The following is a 15,778-nucleotide window of genomic DNA, read 5'->3' as shown; positions in this document are numbered from 1 at the left end:
CATGAATTTCATGCACTGGGCCTCTAGTATATATATGTATATTGCAGAATTTTAGTAATTAACTTAATGTGTGCCATTAGATGAAAAAGGTTGAAAATTGCTATATTAAGCCATTTTCCTTTGGGTATTTGTATATTATAGATCATAATGTAATTTACCCTAACTAATACATATGCTTGTCTCCACACTAGACTGGGCTCCGTGAGAGTAAGAACTGTGTTTTATTCACATATATGTTCCTGGAGCCTATGACAGTGCCTGCCACAGAAGAGCAGCTTCATAAATGTGTGGTAACAATCATGCTCCCATCAGTGACAGATTCTTACCTCACCTCTATGTCATTGGCTATTCTCATCCTACAACATGGTAAGAAAGCCAGGATTTCAGTCCCTGTTCAAAGTCTCGCATATGGCCATGAGGAGAAGCAGTGCTCAGATGAGCAAAGGTACAAGTTACTATTTGGTTACTTCATTTCCTACCCCTAAGCACATTTCTACTTTATTTTATTTTGTAAGTTAAAAACACATTTGGTTTATCAGAACCTCACTGATTTGAATATAATTTAACTTTGATGTTTCACTAAATATTTCTGTAAAAAATTATCAACAAAAATCTCTAGTGAGAACTTATACTTAGACACCTTCATTGTTTTTTAGAAAAATGCCACAATACGCTACTGCACTATGAAATTGTATAAATAATTAAAATCAAACCTCACATATCAAAATAAATGACCTAAATACTTCTCATGATATATTATCCTTTTACTTTGTGGGTTAGCTTGCTTACTGGATAATTTGCAAAAACTTCACTCATCAAAAACTAGGTCTCCCGGTCATTTGGGTGAATTCATAACCATGAAATTCTGGAATTTTTCTTCAGTAGGAGACTGTCATATTTTTTGTACCTTATCTAAGTATGCACATGCAGTACATTTTCATATCCCAAGAGAAAAATGAGACTAACTTGTTTAATATATGCTTTTATAAATATATGGTTTCCCTTTAAACCAGTCTATTTGTATGCTATTAAATATCCCCTTATAACAATATTTTTAAAACATTTTGATTGCTGCAGATAGCTACATTATTCACAGGGATAACTACACCATCACAGTATTTAACAATTGGAAAAGATCTTAAGATCATCTGGTCCAATATCTTTATTTACTGGAAAAGAAACCGTCTCCCACAGGTCATGTGACAATAGGAGCTCACATCGCTGATAAGCAAAGAGCCAAGTCAAGAACCCATGCTCTTAACTGTGGACAATGATGCCTTAGAATTCTAGAAGATTAATTCAATGTTGATTATAAGAGCATATAAGCTAAAATATGAGTTTTGCTAAGAATAAATTATTTATTTGACTTTATTCTTGCAATTTAAACTTATATGTAATTACATATGAGATTATTTGAGTGGAAATGGACTAGGTTATGGTTTCTCAATATTTACTTCAACATTTATTAATTTAAATGTTATAGGGCTATCTTTGGAAATAATGTTGTTTCCAGTTCCAAAGTCTTTTTAAGCCTCTCAAAAGCGTACAGTCTTATTCAGAGTTTCAATACAGTTGTAATTTTTTTAAAATATATTTTTATTGATTTAAGAAAGGAAGAAAGAGGGAGAGAGAGATAGAAACATCAATGATGAGAGAGAATCATTGATCAGCTGCCTCCTGCATGGCTCACACTGGGGATCAAGCCCGCAACCCTAGGCATATGCCCTGACCGGGAACCAAACTGTGGCCTCCTGGCTCACAGGCCTGAATTTTTAGATTTAGCTCCCTAATCCATGTGAAATTTGTTTTATGGTGTAAAGAGAGAATTAAAATTTTTACTTTTCCATTTAACTAATCTTTGTGACTTTCCCACTTTATCAGAGTTATTTACTCTGTGCTGCTGAATATGTTTTTATATTAGTGTAGTATCAGTCAAGAGAAATTAGATAATAACAAACAACTTCAAAATATCAATGGCTTAACAAAACACAAGTTTATTTCTCACTCAAGTTATATGTCCAGTGGGATTAGTAGGGGCCTCTGTTTATCATGGTCACTCAGGAATCCCAGTGCCCAAGGCCTCATATCCATGGGCCCTTCTAGGATCACAGAAGTCATGGTGATGTTTGCCCAAATGCATACCTATACTTTTCCCCTCAATAAATGTGGCAGATTGTTTAATTATAATCTACAATTATCTTGATACAATTTTTCTTGCTTTTATAATTTTTTTATTATCTATGCAGGCTTTCTATTAAGTTGGTTTGAGTATGTATCACTTGTTCCCCAAATAATCATATACTTCATTTATACTCAAATTATTATTATAAAATTGTACATAGCATGCTCATGAAAACAGTTATTATAGTTTTATTTTTATTTCTAATTTCATATATTTGTATTTTGTCTCTTTAATTATTCAATAGCATTGCTAAGCACTTATCCAGTATGTTGAATTTCTTAAAAAATAAACCAGTTTTAGATTATTTTTTTAATCATGCATTTTGTTTTCTAATTCACTAATGTTCCCATTAGTTTTATTATTTTCATCTTTTTACTTTTCTTGTGAGGTTTTCTTTGCTTTCTTTTAACTGTTGAGTTCAATGATTAAATGATTTACATTCTCTATTTTAATAACTAACATACTTCTGAACATATCTTTAAATGCACCACACATTACTGTATATAATATTCTTATATTTGTATGTTTGAAGTTATCTACAACTTTATTGTTGACTTCTACATTACCCAAGTTATTGAGAAAGCAATTTTCTTGGCTTTTGAAGGCATAAACATTTATATTTAAAATTTTTAAGTAAAATGCATTGTTTATTATATTATGGTGAGAGAATTTGACCTAATAAGTTTACAAAGTATAGTTTCTAAATTATAGTGTGTGTGTGTGTGTGTGTGTGTGTGTGTGTGTACTTAATCTTTACCTAGTAACAAAATATGTTCCAGGATTCCAGGCTGCATTAGTCCACTATTCAAGTCTGGATGTATTGGAAACTAGAAATAGTAGTATATACAAAAAGAGAAGTTGCTTCTCTTTTGGCCAAAGTGGATGATAGATCCTAAAGAGCAGATGATAGCTGCCCAGTTATCTGCTTCTACTTCTTCATCCAAGGGGCAGGCTGATAAAAGAGTCAGCATGTCCTCCATCCTACTTACCAGCCAGCCATGCTGTTCAGGTTCAAAGTGCAAGCATGGGCTACAACTGGGTCCTTCAAATCACAGATGGCAAGACCCCTCCCTCTTAGACTCTGCCATATGGTTACTCAACAGCTTTAATTTTCAGCAGTGTTCAAGCCTTTCAAATTTTTCATCTTTATTCCCTTTACTATACTTGTAATTTTAACTAAAAAACAAAACAAAAAAACAAACAAAAAAAAACACGCATCTGAAGTCACTTTCCCTTGTTTTTTGAAGTGTCAGTCAATAGTAGTTCTTGCCATATCGGTGTATTTCAGTTATTCATGGCACATTTTGGAAGGTTCCAAGAACCTGTGTCTTCTAAAAGCTAGTGAGCTCTTTGTGGGCATATTCATGGGAGGCTAGAAAAGGTCATATTAGGGAATGATTGTAGCTTGTCACCATTTTGCTACTGAACATGTGTGATTTTTTTAAAAGTCAACATAAGAAACAAATATAATAAGTTGTACAGACTTTGTTCTTATACCTGCACTTCCAAATTCTCACAGCTAAGAGGAGTGATTACACAGATAAACAAAATATGGCCAGGGTTTAGCACATGATCAGAAACACGGTTTAGCTTTTAAATAATGTGTGACACTTTCCTTAAGTAAAATTTAGGATTTGGGATGAAAAGAGCCAGTGCACCTCAATATTTGATGGTAACCAAGTGTTCATAGGAATTTAAGCTGGAATTCTGTACAGTTACCAAGAGATCTAACATTAATAATTTTAATTTTCAGTTACATAAAAACTTCAAACACAACTGCTAAATTCTATGGCTGCTTAAGAAGCCTTTATTTTGAATGTTTAACCAGTCATACTTCTCATGTAAATTATTACATTGCTACATATGGTAGTAGTTCCACCTGTTAAAAACTTACTCAAGTGATATTATCTGGAATATTTTTAATACATGAATGTCTGAATAACCATTAGTTAATGTACACATAACCCTTTTAAAAAGTAGGATTGTTTCACAAATGTATGCCTGTAATTTTTCAAAACTTGGTAAAGGAGTAGGGATCACATATTTTAAAATCAAAGATGAAAATATTCTCAAATACCCACAGAATAGCAGTACTTGATCAGCCCTAGATGGCCCCCAAACATTCACATCTACAAATGATGATAAAAATTTTTTAAATGTGAATTGGACCACAATATTTTATACCTGGACTATAATTCACAAAATATAAATTTCAAAAAGAAATTGGTGCAAAACAACATGCTTAGAATTTTTCTCTTTGGGGTAATATTTTGTGTCTTTGTTTTATTCTCAAGTACACAAAACCTCCTTCAGTATCTGCCACATGCAAATACAGTACCAGGGGCTGTACAATGTAAACATGGGTAAGATTTGGTGTCTGCTTTTTAGCAGTGGAAACAGACACAAAATGAACAAGTCCAAAACAAAGTGAGAATTAGAACCCTGACAGAACTCCAGCTCACCTGATACTGTATTAAGACAAATGGTATAATAGAAAAATCTTAGTTTCTATAGAACTCTAAGAAAGGGAGAGAGAAATTTCACCTCAAGGAACCTGAGAAAGAAATTATGACTTAAATTAGGACTTAAATGAGGACTGTGAAAGGGCATATAGCGTCATGCCAGTATTGTCAAGCGTTAATGCCTCTATCTAGGCCATGAGTCAGGGCTTCAAAGGACAATGATGTGACAAAGCCATGGTCCTGGATTTGGAGTCAACCAGTCTCCTCACACGGTTCATTCCATTGGCCCCGCTCTTCCTTGGAAAACGTGCAATTAATGCTTTCCTCAACAATTCCCAGAAGACCAAAGGCCTCCAAAAAATGGGGTCAACCTTATAGAAAACGATGCATGTAAGAGATGCTCTGCTCCTCCTGGGAGAATGATTCCAACAGTAACCGGACTGCTCTCTCCTTCCAAAGGACTTGTATGCATGCACATAAGCATAAGCGATGGACGCAGACAACAAGGGGTGGGGGCAGGACTCGGGGGATGAGGGGACAGTAGGGGGATAAAGACACATTTGTAATACCTTAATCAATAAAAAATACATAATAAAAAAAGGATCACTCTGCTCACTTTCTATATAGGATGAATGCCATACAGATCAAGTGCTTTACAGAACAAATGACATCAAGCATATGTGAGAGTTTTTCAAGCCATGAAATCCCACATACATGTCAGGTGCTGCCATTACCATAATAATCCCGGGTGAAAAGAAACACAGCAAGAAGAGAAATAGGGAGGCGCTTCTCACCTCCATCCTGCACTCTCATTTGATTCCTAGGCCTAGTGGGAAGAAATATCTTACTGACCTGGTATCTTTACACTTCCCTGGATGCTAAAAGTAGTAGGTTGGTCTTCTTTCCTTGGATAATTTGCAAATTTTGAAATAAGAGAGTGTTTTTCAAACTCCAGTAGTTCATACATTAACTTCATGACTTTTGCTATAGCCTCATACAGCCTATAACATTATTTACTTAACAATTTTTTTCATTGACTCCTTTCTTTAAAAAGGGCATTTATCTAACAATGACATTTTATATTCCAACTACAAATAGAACAATAACACCACTGGTCATAAATATAAAGTATCCATATAGCATGTACAATAAAAACAACAACAAAAAGTTATAAAATTCTCAAGGGATATGGTTGCATAGCAAAGGCTGTGTGAATACATTCACATGCAGCCAGGCAAAACCAGCAGAGCAATGACTGACAACCCACAGAATCACAAGAAATAATAAATTGTTGCTCATTTAATCACTAAGTCTTGGGGTGATTTTGAAGCCAGACTGAATCATGTAGTGGCAGGTCATCTTATACATTAACATGCATACATATCACTTGGGGATATTGTTAAAGGCATATTTTGATTCCAAAGCTCTGGGTGTGGCTTCAGATTCTTCTGTTCCTTACCAGGTGAATGAAGGTGATACTACTGCTGTTAGCCTGTGGAGCAAACTTAGAGGAGCAAAATGTTGTAAGAGCATGATCTTTTTCTTTATTGACTTTTTGGGTATTATATTAGTTTTCTAGGGCTGCCATAACAAAGGACAAGAGACTGGATGGCTTAAACAACAGAACATTATTTTCTCACAATTTTGGAGGCCAGAAGTTGTCAGGTTTGGTTTTTTCTGAGTTTTCTGTCCTTGCCTTGTAGATGAACATCTTTCTGTGTCTTCACATGGTCTTCCCTCTGTGTCCCAGTCTTCTCTTCTTATAAGGACACCACTCATATTAGGGATGGGTTAGGGTCCATCCCAGTGACCTTGTTTAACTTTAATGACCTCTGTAAATACCCTATCTCCAACTACAGTCACATTCAAAGGTCCTGGGCATCAGAACTTCAACATATGGGTATTGTGGGGGACACAGCTCAACCATAACAGCTATTTAGAAAAGTTTAAAAGGTAGGAAATCATGGCATCTGAGCTGGGACTTAAATGATGACTTGACATTTTTAGCAGCCAAGAAGGATGAGTCTTGCTTTAATGCACTAGGGGGTCAACCTGAGCTCAACCTGGTCAATTTGGGATGGGCATACACGTTACAAATAGAATTGAACAGGAAGCGACAGAACCCTGACAGAACTCCAGCTCACCTGATACTGTATTGAACACTTTGATTTTGTAAAGAGTGCTTCATTATTGCCAGATGTGGAAAATCCATCCCCTCAGCCTGCCCCACAAAATTCAATTCCCATTGTACGGCGAGCATAGCTTCTGCTTGTTAAGAGGAGTGCTATTGGCTTGCACAATTGCAGAGTTAGTCCCTCTTCATCTGTGGCACTAAACCAATCCGCTGTCCCTAGAGGTATCCCTTACGCATCCTGCATCTTTTCAGTCAAAGCCTGCGGGTGCTGAAACATTCCCCCCACTGAAATCCACCTAAGCCACAGCACTCTTGTATCCCGGGAAGAAAACAAAAGGCATCTCCTGCTGACAATAAATAATGATACATGGTATTGACGTAGCACCTTTCTCAAAGGAGCTCAAAGTGCTTTCCAGACATTACCTCACAACATCCCTGTGATCCTAACCTGAGAAGCGGCTCCTAAAAGTACATCCCTACTCAATCACCACAAGAAATCCAGAAACCGGAGGGTAGTAAATATTCTTTTAAGGATAAAAGTGGGACTACTTAAATACCACTGAGGGAACTTTTTTCAGAGTGCTTAGGTAGTACAAGCAATAAGCATATTGGACTGGGAGATTGCATACTCTTTGGGCATCACACGTGCCAGTCTAGGAGAGAGCAAAGATGAATGTGCTCCACAGGCTGACTCATACAGCTGTGTACTTTGGAAAACTACCCAATTGGCTATTTATGCTTTCTATTCGGCCTCTCAGGTATTTGAAGGAGATCTTACAGAAATATTGCATTTATAAGAAGCAGTAACAATGATGAAAATAGAAGGCTGCATTAGCCATGTAATCACTGCTGCTAAGAGCCCCTGCATCTACTCTTTTCCTTATCCCTGTGTGCTGGGCAACACAGAGTAATTCTCTCTGAGAGAGCAGCGCTACCTCCTCTAGGCCAGTCGTGGGAAAGAACACTAGTTCTAGAGTCCCACAAACCCAGGTTCAAATTCTGATTGTTGCTTACAAGCTGTGTGACTTTGGATGAGTAGTTTTACCCCTCAAAGTCTCTGTTTCTCTTCTATGAACCAGAAATAACAATGATGCCTACATCAGAGGATTAGTAAGAGTATTAACTAAAACCACATATGTAAAGAACTTAATGTCATTCCTGGCATATCTTCATTCATCAATAAACACACAACCATCATACAGGATAGCAATCACAATAATTACTATTTTTTCACTTTATCTATAAAATTAGAGAGGATCAGAGGGAGGAAGCATAATGAGGTTGTGAGAGAATTTGGAAGCCCTTACACTCTGAACTTCATTCCCATATCTCAAAATAAGGAGTACCACTGGGGCCCCTATGATGTTAGAGAGGATTTTTTTTTCCTTTGGTTTTGTAGCATGCCACAAAAACCTGCTCAGCACTCTCCCACTGGAATTTTACACAATTTGACATATCATTTAGAGAATAGAAAGCAATAAATGCAACATTAGGCAAAATTTATTTTTAAAATACAAATATAAAGAAAGCTAACTAAACTTACCACGTTAGTTTAAAATGAGAACCCCTTCTGATCAATTGAGAACCTGAATTTCCATTTACTCTGACAGGCTGATAGAAACTATTTTTATTCTGGGGCCAGACTTACTCTAAATAATAGTAAGTAGCCTGTATAATGATACATACATAGTCTAGTTACAAACTGTTCTTTTCTCTGCCTTGAAAACCCTTGATGGTATTTACATTCTAAATTAAACTGAACACTGTATATTGATTTCAATATGTTAAGATGAAATTCAATTTCATAACGACTACTAACATCACAGAGCATGTAGGATCAATGTGTTTGCTGATTTCCTGCTTACAACCAATATCTCCCCAAGGGTTTGAGACAGGATTTACTGAATATTGTTTCTGAAGATCTGTGCATAAATATGCTATCAAATAAGCTACAATGCATTGCACATTAGGCAGTGAGTGATTTGTTTGCTGCATTCTAATCAGCCTGGCATAAATGCTGACACATCCTTTGGGGAGTTCACTGTCGACAGTCCTGGAGCTCAGTTCCTTTCCCTAGGAGCAGAGTTGGCAGGAGAGGTCTCCCTGTGACTGCTCTTAGAATTCACCCTCCCCAAAAAGGAGGAAGTGTATTTCAGCTAAGATAGAGCTATGGGTGTGCAGGATGTAACTGCTGAGATGGCAGCAGGCCCGGTAGCCAATTAGGTACCAGTAAGTATATGTGTGTGTGCGTTGATCTAGCTCCATAAAGCCTTTCTTCGACAACCAGAGAGGTACTCCAATGCAGAAATATGAGCATGAACTTAGAGTTGACCAGCAATAGGGTCAAATCCAGATTTTATCATTTACCAGCTGGGTCACCTTGGGCAAATTACTTAACCTATCTGTGACTTGATGTCCTCCTCTTAAAAGTGGGAAGACTAGTAAGTACCACATCAGGTCGTGAAGATTTAATAAGGCAATATATATAAAGCCCTCCCCACAGTACTTGGCACTGAGGAAGAGCTCAATGAATGGTAGCTATTATTATTAGATAAAACTCACATCCCAGTCATTCAAACAACATTTTTATTACATTCTCATTATGAGCAAGGCGCTGTATAGACACTTGGGAAATGAATACAAAGATTAACACAATATAGTCCTTACCTTGGAGGGATTTACATTCTAGTTGGGTAAATAAATACGTAAATAACTACAATTGACAATAAAACATAGTGAAGTGAGAAAAGAGCAGTATAATAAAGGGCTATGAGAGTCCACAAGATATATAAATAGATTGCTGCCTGTGAGAAGATCAGGGAAACCCTTTTTGAAAAGGATGCCATTGGGTTTGGAGTCTTGAAGAATGAGTGAAACTCTTATATGCAGAAAATTAAATGTGAATAAGAATGAAAATATGGAAGCAAGCATACATGACACAAAGATGTCTATCAGTTCTGGTTGGTTGGAGGGGTGTACAGCAAGCTAATGCTCTCTATTGTCTTCCTCCAATCTATTTTTCAAACTTGTTTTCCACTGACAGAGGCAGGATTTGAATCTAGGTACTCTGGTTGCAGTACCCACGCCTTGACCACTAACCCCACAGTCTGCTGCTCCAGAAGAAGGTGAGAGTAAGGGGCACCAGTGAGGAGGCCATCATGGGAAGGCAGCGGAGACAAAATAGAGCCTAAAGTAATACAGTTAAAGTAGAATCATGAGACAGCTATGAGGATTATGACAAGGGTAGAATTGATAGGATTTAGAAATGAGTTTTATTTGAGAAAATGAGAAAGAGGATTCAAATGTAGCCAATTTTGCCTCTGGAAGGAAGACAATCAGAGCATTCCTGGACTAAGGCAGCACAGCACAGAGCAATACAAAAGCATGAATATTGGAGTTTTGACAAAACCTTGGATGACCTTGTGCAATATTCATTTATCTATCTACAAAAGTAAATATTTACAAGGTTATTTGTGATTGAATGAGATATATAATGTTTACAGAAGTGGCTGGAACTTAGGAGGCACTCCATACACATTAATTTCTTTTTATTGATTTTAGAGAGAGGAAGAGAGAGAGAAACATCTTTATGAGAGGGAAACATCAATCACTTGCCTCCAGTACTTGCCCCGACAGGTATTGAACCCACAACCAGATATATAGCCTGACCCTGACCAGGAATTGAACTCGTGACCACTACTCTAGGTAGGGGACAAAGTTCCAACCAATTAAGCCACACCAGCCAAGGCTAAACATTAATTATTTTTCCTGCTGAAAAGATCAATGGGTATGGATGAGAGACAGAGGATGGAGGAGAAAAATGCTACCACAGAGGGTTAATTAACCTCTTTTGGCCAGAATTACTCTCTCTTTAGAAATTCCACAGGGACTTACAGAGGAGGCAAGAGTTGAGATGCAGACACTTTTCAACTAGGAGTTTGGAGTTGGTCCAGGCAATACCTTCTACCCACCCTTCCTACCCCACATAAGAAGGGTGGGTAGAAGGTAGATAAAAAAAAGAAAGATAGAGAGAAAGGGGAGCTTTTCTGGCTCTACAATGGAGTTGGCATTCTGATATTAGGGTCCAAGGCAAGTTAATCAGAAGATGATGTCTAGGTGCAAACTTCTTTACAGACAACCAGCCAATGCTTGGGAGTGTTTTTGGCCACACACTACAATTGTGACCTTGTAACTAATCTGGAATATTAACTTACAACTTAGGAAAGAGCCAACAGAGTTTAAACTCATTTGAGAGAAGCTCTGGAGCCTCATGCTATAAGGAAGTCCCCCCTTAATAGCTGCAGCTGAACCGGTTGGCCATTTTAACTACTGGTTTCAGGAGGTTGAGGCAGAAACCAAAAAAGAAGGATTATAGAATTGATGAGACTAGATCAATTCTACAGTCAGATTCCCAGGGCAATGAGACAACTTGTAAAAGAATTGAACCTGCAACCTATTCCATGGACTGCTGAATTGGCTAATCTATGGAGAAGAGAAAGCCAGGGAACTAGTTGCTGAAAACAGAAGAGATTATGAACTTTCTGAAAAAGGTGAAAGAGGAAAAAATGTCCCTTACAGAGAAAGCTGGTTAAATCTCTCTTACTTACCTGACTTGAAGGCTCCACCACAGAACACTTCAGAACGACACTTCAGCAATGGCAAGCAGGGGAGCAAAGCTTATTGAGTCATCTGAATGCCCCAGACAGACAGAACAGAATTTTTTAATGCCTAAGGCTTGAGCTGTCCTCAGATTATAAATGTTATGCAGCAACTCTTCCAGACTCCTCCAGTGGAGAAACCCTTTATCTCTAAACCCCAGTGGCTCCCATAAATGTCCTATATCACACCTCATTCTAAGACCTCTTTATCTTTGATAGTTTCTTTCCGGACAACCTAGACCTGCTTTGTCCTTAGATCTGAAACCCTTGGGATTCAAATCAGCCACCCAGTGACCTCTTGGCGGAGTGTCTCCAATTGATGACACTGGCTCATTGTCATGGCAAGGCAATTGAGATAATTAAAGTAGAGTCATTCTCATGGTCTGATCAGTCATTCTCATGGTCTGATCATTCTCATGTCCCTGAGATACTTCCCCAGGACCTACAAGGACTTCTCTTTCCAATTATGTACACACTAGTGCCCAGTGCATAAAATTCGTGCACGGGGCAGGAGGGGTGTCCATCAGCCCAGCCTGTACCCTCTCCAATCAGAGACCCCTTGGGGGATGTCCGACTGCTGGTTTAGGCCCCATCCCACAGGCAGTTGGACATCCCTCTTGCAATCTGGGACCACTGGCTTCTAACTGCTCACCTGCCTGCTTGCCTGATCGCCCCTAACTGCCTCTGTCTGCCTGCCTGATTGCCCCTAACTGCTCTCCCCTGCTGGCCTGATTGCCCCTAACTGCTTCTGCCTGTCTGATTGCCCCTAACTGCCCTCCCCTGCCAGCCTGATCTCATCCCCAACTACCCTCCCCTGCAGGCCTGATCTCACCCCCAACTGACCTCCCCTGCCAGCCTAATCGCCCCTAATGGCCTCTGCCTTGGTCCCCACCACCATGGCTTTGTCCAGAAGGAAGTCAGATGTCTGAAAGATGGCCGGTCAACCTGGTCTAATTAGCATATTACCTTTTTATTAGTATAGATAGATTATATAAGATAGGAATGCTTAAATGGGGGGAAAAGCCTTTTTCAGCAGGAGGAGATGCTCTTGGCAGACAAAAATACATAATCCCTATCTATATCTGGACTGATAGCCAGCCATATGCACTATACTGCCAAACCAGTCATTAAAAAATTGAACCACTTTCTTACACCTACACCAAACAGCTGTTGCCCTTAAAACCCCTTCTCCGCCCCCACCTTAGGTTCTGCCTTCACAGTTCACCCAGATTAGGTTCTGATTGGTTGGTTTCTATGCCAGTCAGCATCAAAAGCTCTGCCTCCTAGGCAGCTATTGGCTCCTCGCAGTTCATCCAGATTTGGTTCTGATTGGTCAGTTTCTATGCTAGTCAGCATCTCTGGGCCTATCTCTGGGCCTGATCAGATAGGCAGGGCTGATCAGCAGCCACCCCAAGCTGCTGGTGAGCAGGCTGAACTGCTGACCTCTCTGAGAGAGAGACAGAGGCGTGGCTGCTGGCAAGGCCCAGAGAGAGAGAGAGGCAAAGGCTGATCAGCAGCTGCCATGGAGGATGTGAATCAGACCCTGCTTCTCTCTCCGGGCCTCAGCAGCAGCCATGGCCGCCTCTCTCTCTCTCTCTCTCTCTCTCTCTCTCTCTCTCTCTCTCTCTCCAAGAGTTCAGCAGTTCACCCTGCTCGCCAGTCCACGCCCACCTGAGACTGCTGCTTGCGCAGCCTGGCATTCAGTTGTCCCTTCGGTCGTTTTGGATGTTACGGACCCTGGCTCTTTATATATATATAGATGTAAAGCTGCATTTTCTTTATATGCCTCCATGAAAAGGACATATTGCAACACATTGAATGCAGAAGCAGATATGAAATTGCAACTGCCATTTATAAAGCCAGACATTTAAAAAGGATTGCAAAAATGTAAAACAACACTACTCTACACAAACATTTTTGTTTTGAAATATAGAGTTATTCCCTCCCCCCCCCCACCAGAAAAAAGAAATGTTATTTATGCTAACATGGGATGGGTTCATTATGTTATTTTAAAAGAATTAAAATATTTTTATATTTCTCAGTTTTAATTGTTAATATGGTTAATAACAATAGATATAACCCATCTTTTTTAAAAAATAAGCTCTTTGGCATTCTCAAATTTTTTTCAGATGGTTAAGTGGGTAAGTGACAAAATATGAGCAACAATAGGATGGTCATTAAGCCTTGGTTGGTACAAAAAATATATATAACTAGAGGCCCGGTGCATGAAATTCATGCACGGGGTGGGGGGTGTTCCTCAACCCAGCCTGCACCCTCTCCAATCTGGGACCCCTTGAGGGATGTCCGACTGCTGGCTCCTAACCGCTCACCTGCCTGCTTGCCTGATTGCCCCTAACCGCTTCTGCCTGCCAGCCTGATCACACCCTAACCACTCCCCTGCCAGCCCGATCAACACCTAACTGCTCCCCTGCCGGCCAGATTGCCCCTAACTGTCCTCCCCTACTGGCCTGGTCACCCCTAACTGCCCTCCCCTGCAGGCCTGGTCACCCCTAACTGCCCTCCCCTTCCAGCCTGGTTGCCCCCAACTGCCCTCCCCTGCAAGCCTGGTCCCCCCCCACCTGCCCTCTCCTGCAGGTCTGTTCACACTCAACTGCCCTCCTCTGCAGGCCTGGTGCCCCCCCGCAACTGCCCTCCCTTGCAGACCTGGTCCCTCCCAACAGCCCTCCCTTGCAGGCCATCTTGTGTCCACATGGGGACAGCCATCTTTGACCACATGGGGGCGGCCATCTTATGTGTTGGAGTGATGGTCAATTTGCATATTGCTCTTTTATTAGATAGGATAAGGAAAGGAGGTAGGTGAAGTCACAGCTCTGCCAGCTCTGGAAGCAGTGACAGGCAGGATGAGAAGAGCTGAGTCCATGAATACTTGCTTTCAAGGGCTTCCCAGAGCACCCTGGTGACTTTGTCCTGGGATCCTCCACTCTGGTTTTAAAGCCACTTGTTTCTTTGGGGAGGATGAGAGAAGATTCATGTTAGACCTTGAGACTACTTTCTGAAGAATGAACTCTGGCTCCCTTGGGGCCTGGGACTTGCAAATGACATGAGACAGGATAGCGTCCTGAGTTGTTTTTCTTTTCTTTTTCTCTCCTTTTCTTTTCTTTCCTCTTCTTTTCTTAGTAAACACATCATTATGAGAAAAATAGAGGCAAGCAAAGCAGGGCAAGCATCCATAAATGTGCTGGGTAGACGAATTGTCTTCAAAATCCCGGGTACGATGGTGGTAATAAAGGCCTTTGATTGCTTTAAATTATTTATACTTTGCTCATTTTTAAAGTAGGCATCTAATTTATAATAGAAACAGAGACTTGAGAACGGGACCATCCATTGCTCTCTCCCTGTCAGCGCGGGGCTGCTTCCTACGGAACACTTTGCAGCACGTGGCCCTGCAGACACGCTGTCTACGTCGGCTCCACCAGGAGCCTAATGCACTGGTCCTACCTGATCAAGGCGCAGCGCCCCGAGAGCAATAGTACTAATAGCCCAAGTGGGCAGAGTCCCGGTGACAGAGCTTTACCGCTCTCTCTGGGAGACACGGCTCATTCATATTGACTTGCTCTGGGAAAGGGTTTCCTGGGACCCTTTCTCACGTGCCCCTTACTCCCCATTATGCCATTACCAGTAGGTAGGGCTTTCGGCGCGGCTGTCGTTGATGGAGAGGTGTGGATGCCATCCTTTCTAAGTGCTCCTGAAAGTGCTGACTTGGCAACCCTGGAGACAGAGGGTTTTATAAATCCCCAGAAGAGGCAGAACCTAAGCGATGGCAGCAAGAGTGTTCCAGCTCGGCTTGCCAACAGATTTCAAGCCTGCTTTGTGAAGCTTAATTCTGGACTTTCAGTCTGAGGACCTGGAGAGGTGATACTGAATGGGAAGGTGTGATGATACCGTTAGCTAAGCTCATATTCATTCTCAGGAACCAAAGAACAGCCAGCAGTGATTCTCTTGATTGCTTAATGCCTCGTTTAACTATTCTTAGAGCACACATTTGGTTTTTAAAAATACCATCAGGTTAAGGTTGGACATTTTAACTTCTTTAGATGCAGCTAAAATGCATGTGTATAAATCGTGATGATGACTTTAGTAATAAACCAAAAAGTAATTTATAAAAAATTTCTCTAAGGCCTATGCTCCTCTCTTTTTACCTCCCACATTCCTGAAGGAGAATGGAGGAGAGCTATCAAAGTCTATTCAAAATTTATTTACAAAAAAATCTTTGAGACAAAGAAGTGAACATGATAAAATTGTTTCTAACCATGTTGAATTCCCTTAGAAACGGCCTTTTGGAAAATTCTGATTCTTCAGTGTTAGTCCAATGCCTCTACAA

This window comes from Eptesicus fuscus, chromosome 8, assembly GCF_027574615.1.
Source record: "Eptesicus fuscus isolate TK198812 chromosome 8, DD_ASM_mEF_20220401, whole genome shotgun sequence".
NCBI lineage: Eukaryota > Metazoa > Chordata > Mammalia > Chiroptera > Vespertilionidae > Eptesicus > Eptesicus fuscus.
This window is presented reverse-complemented; position numbering follows the sequence as displayed.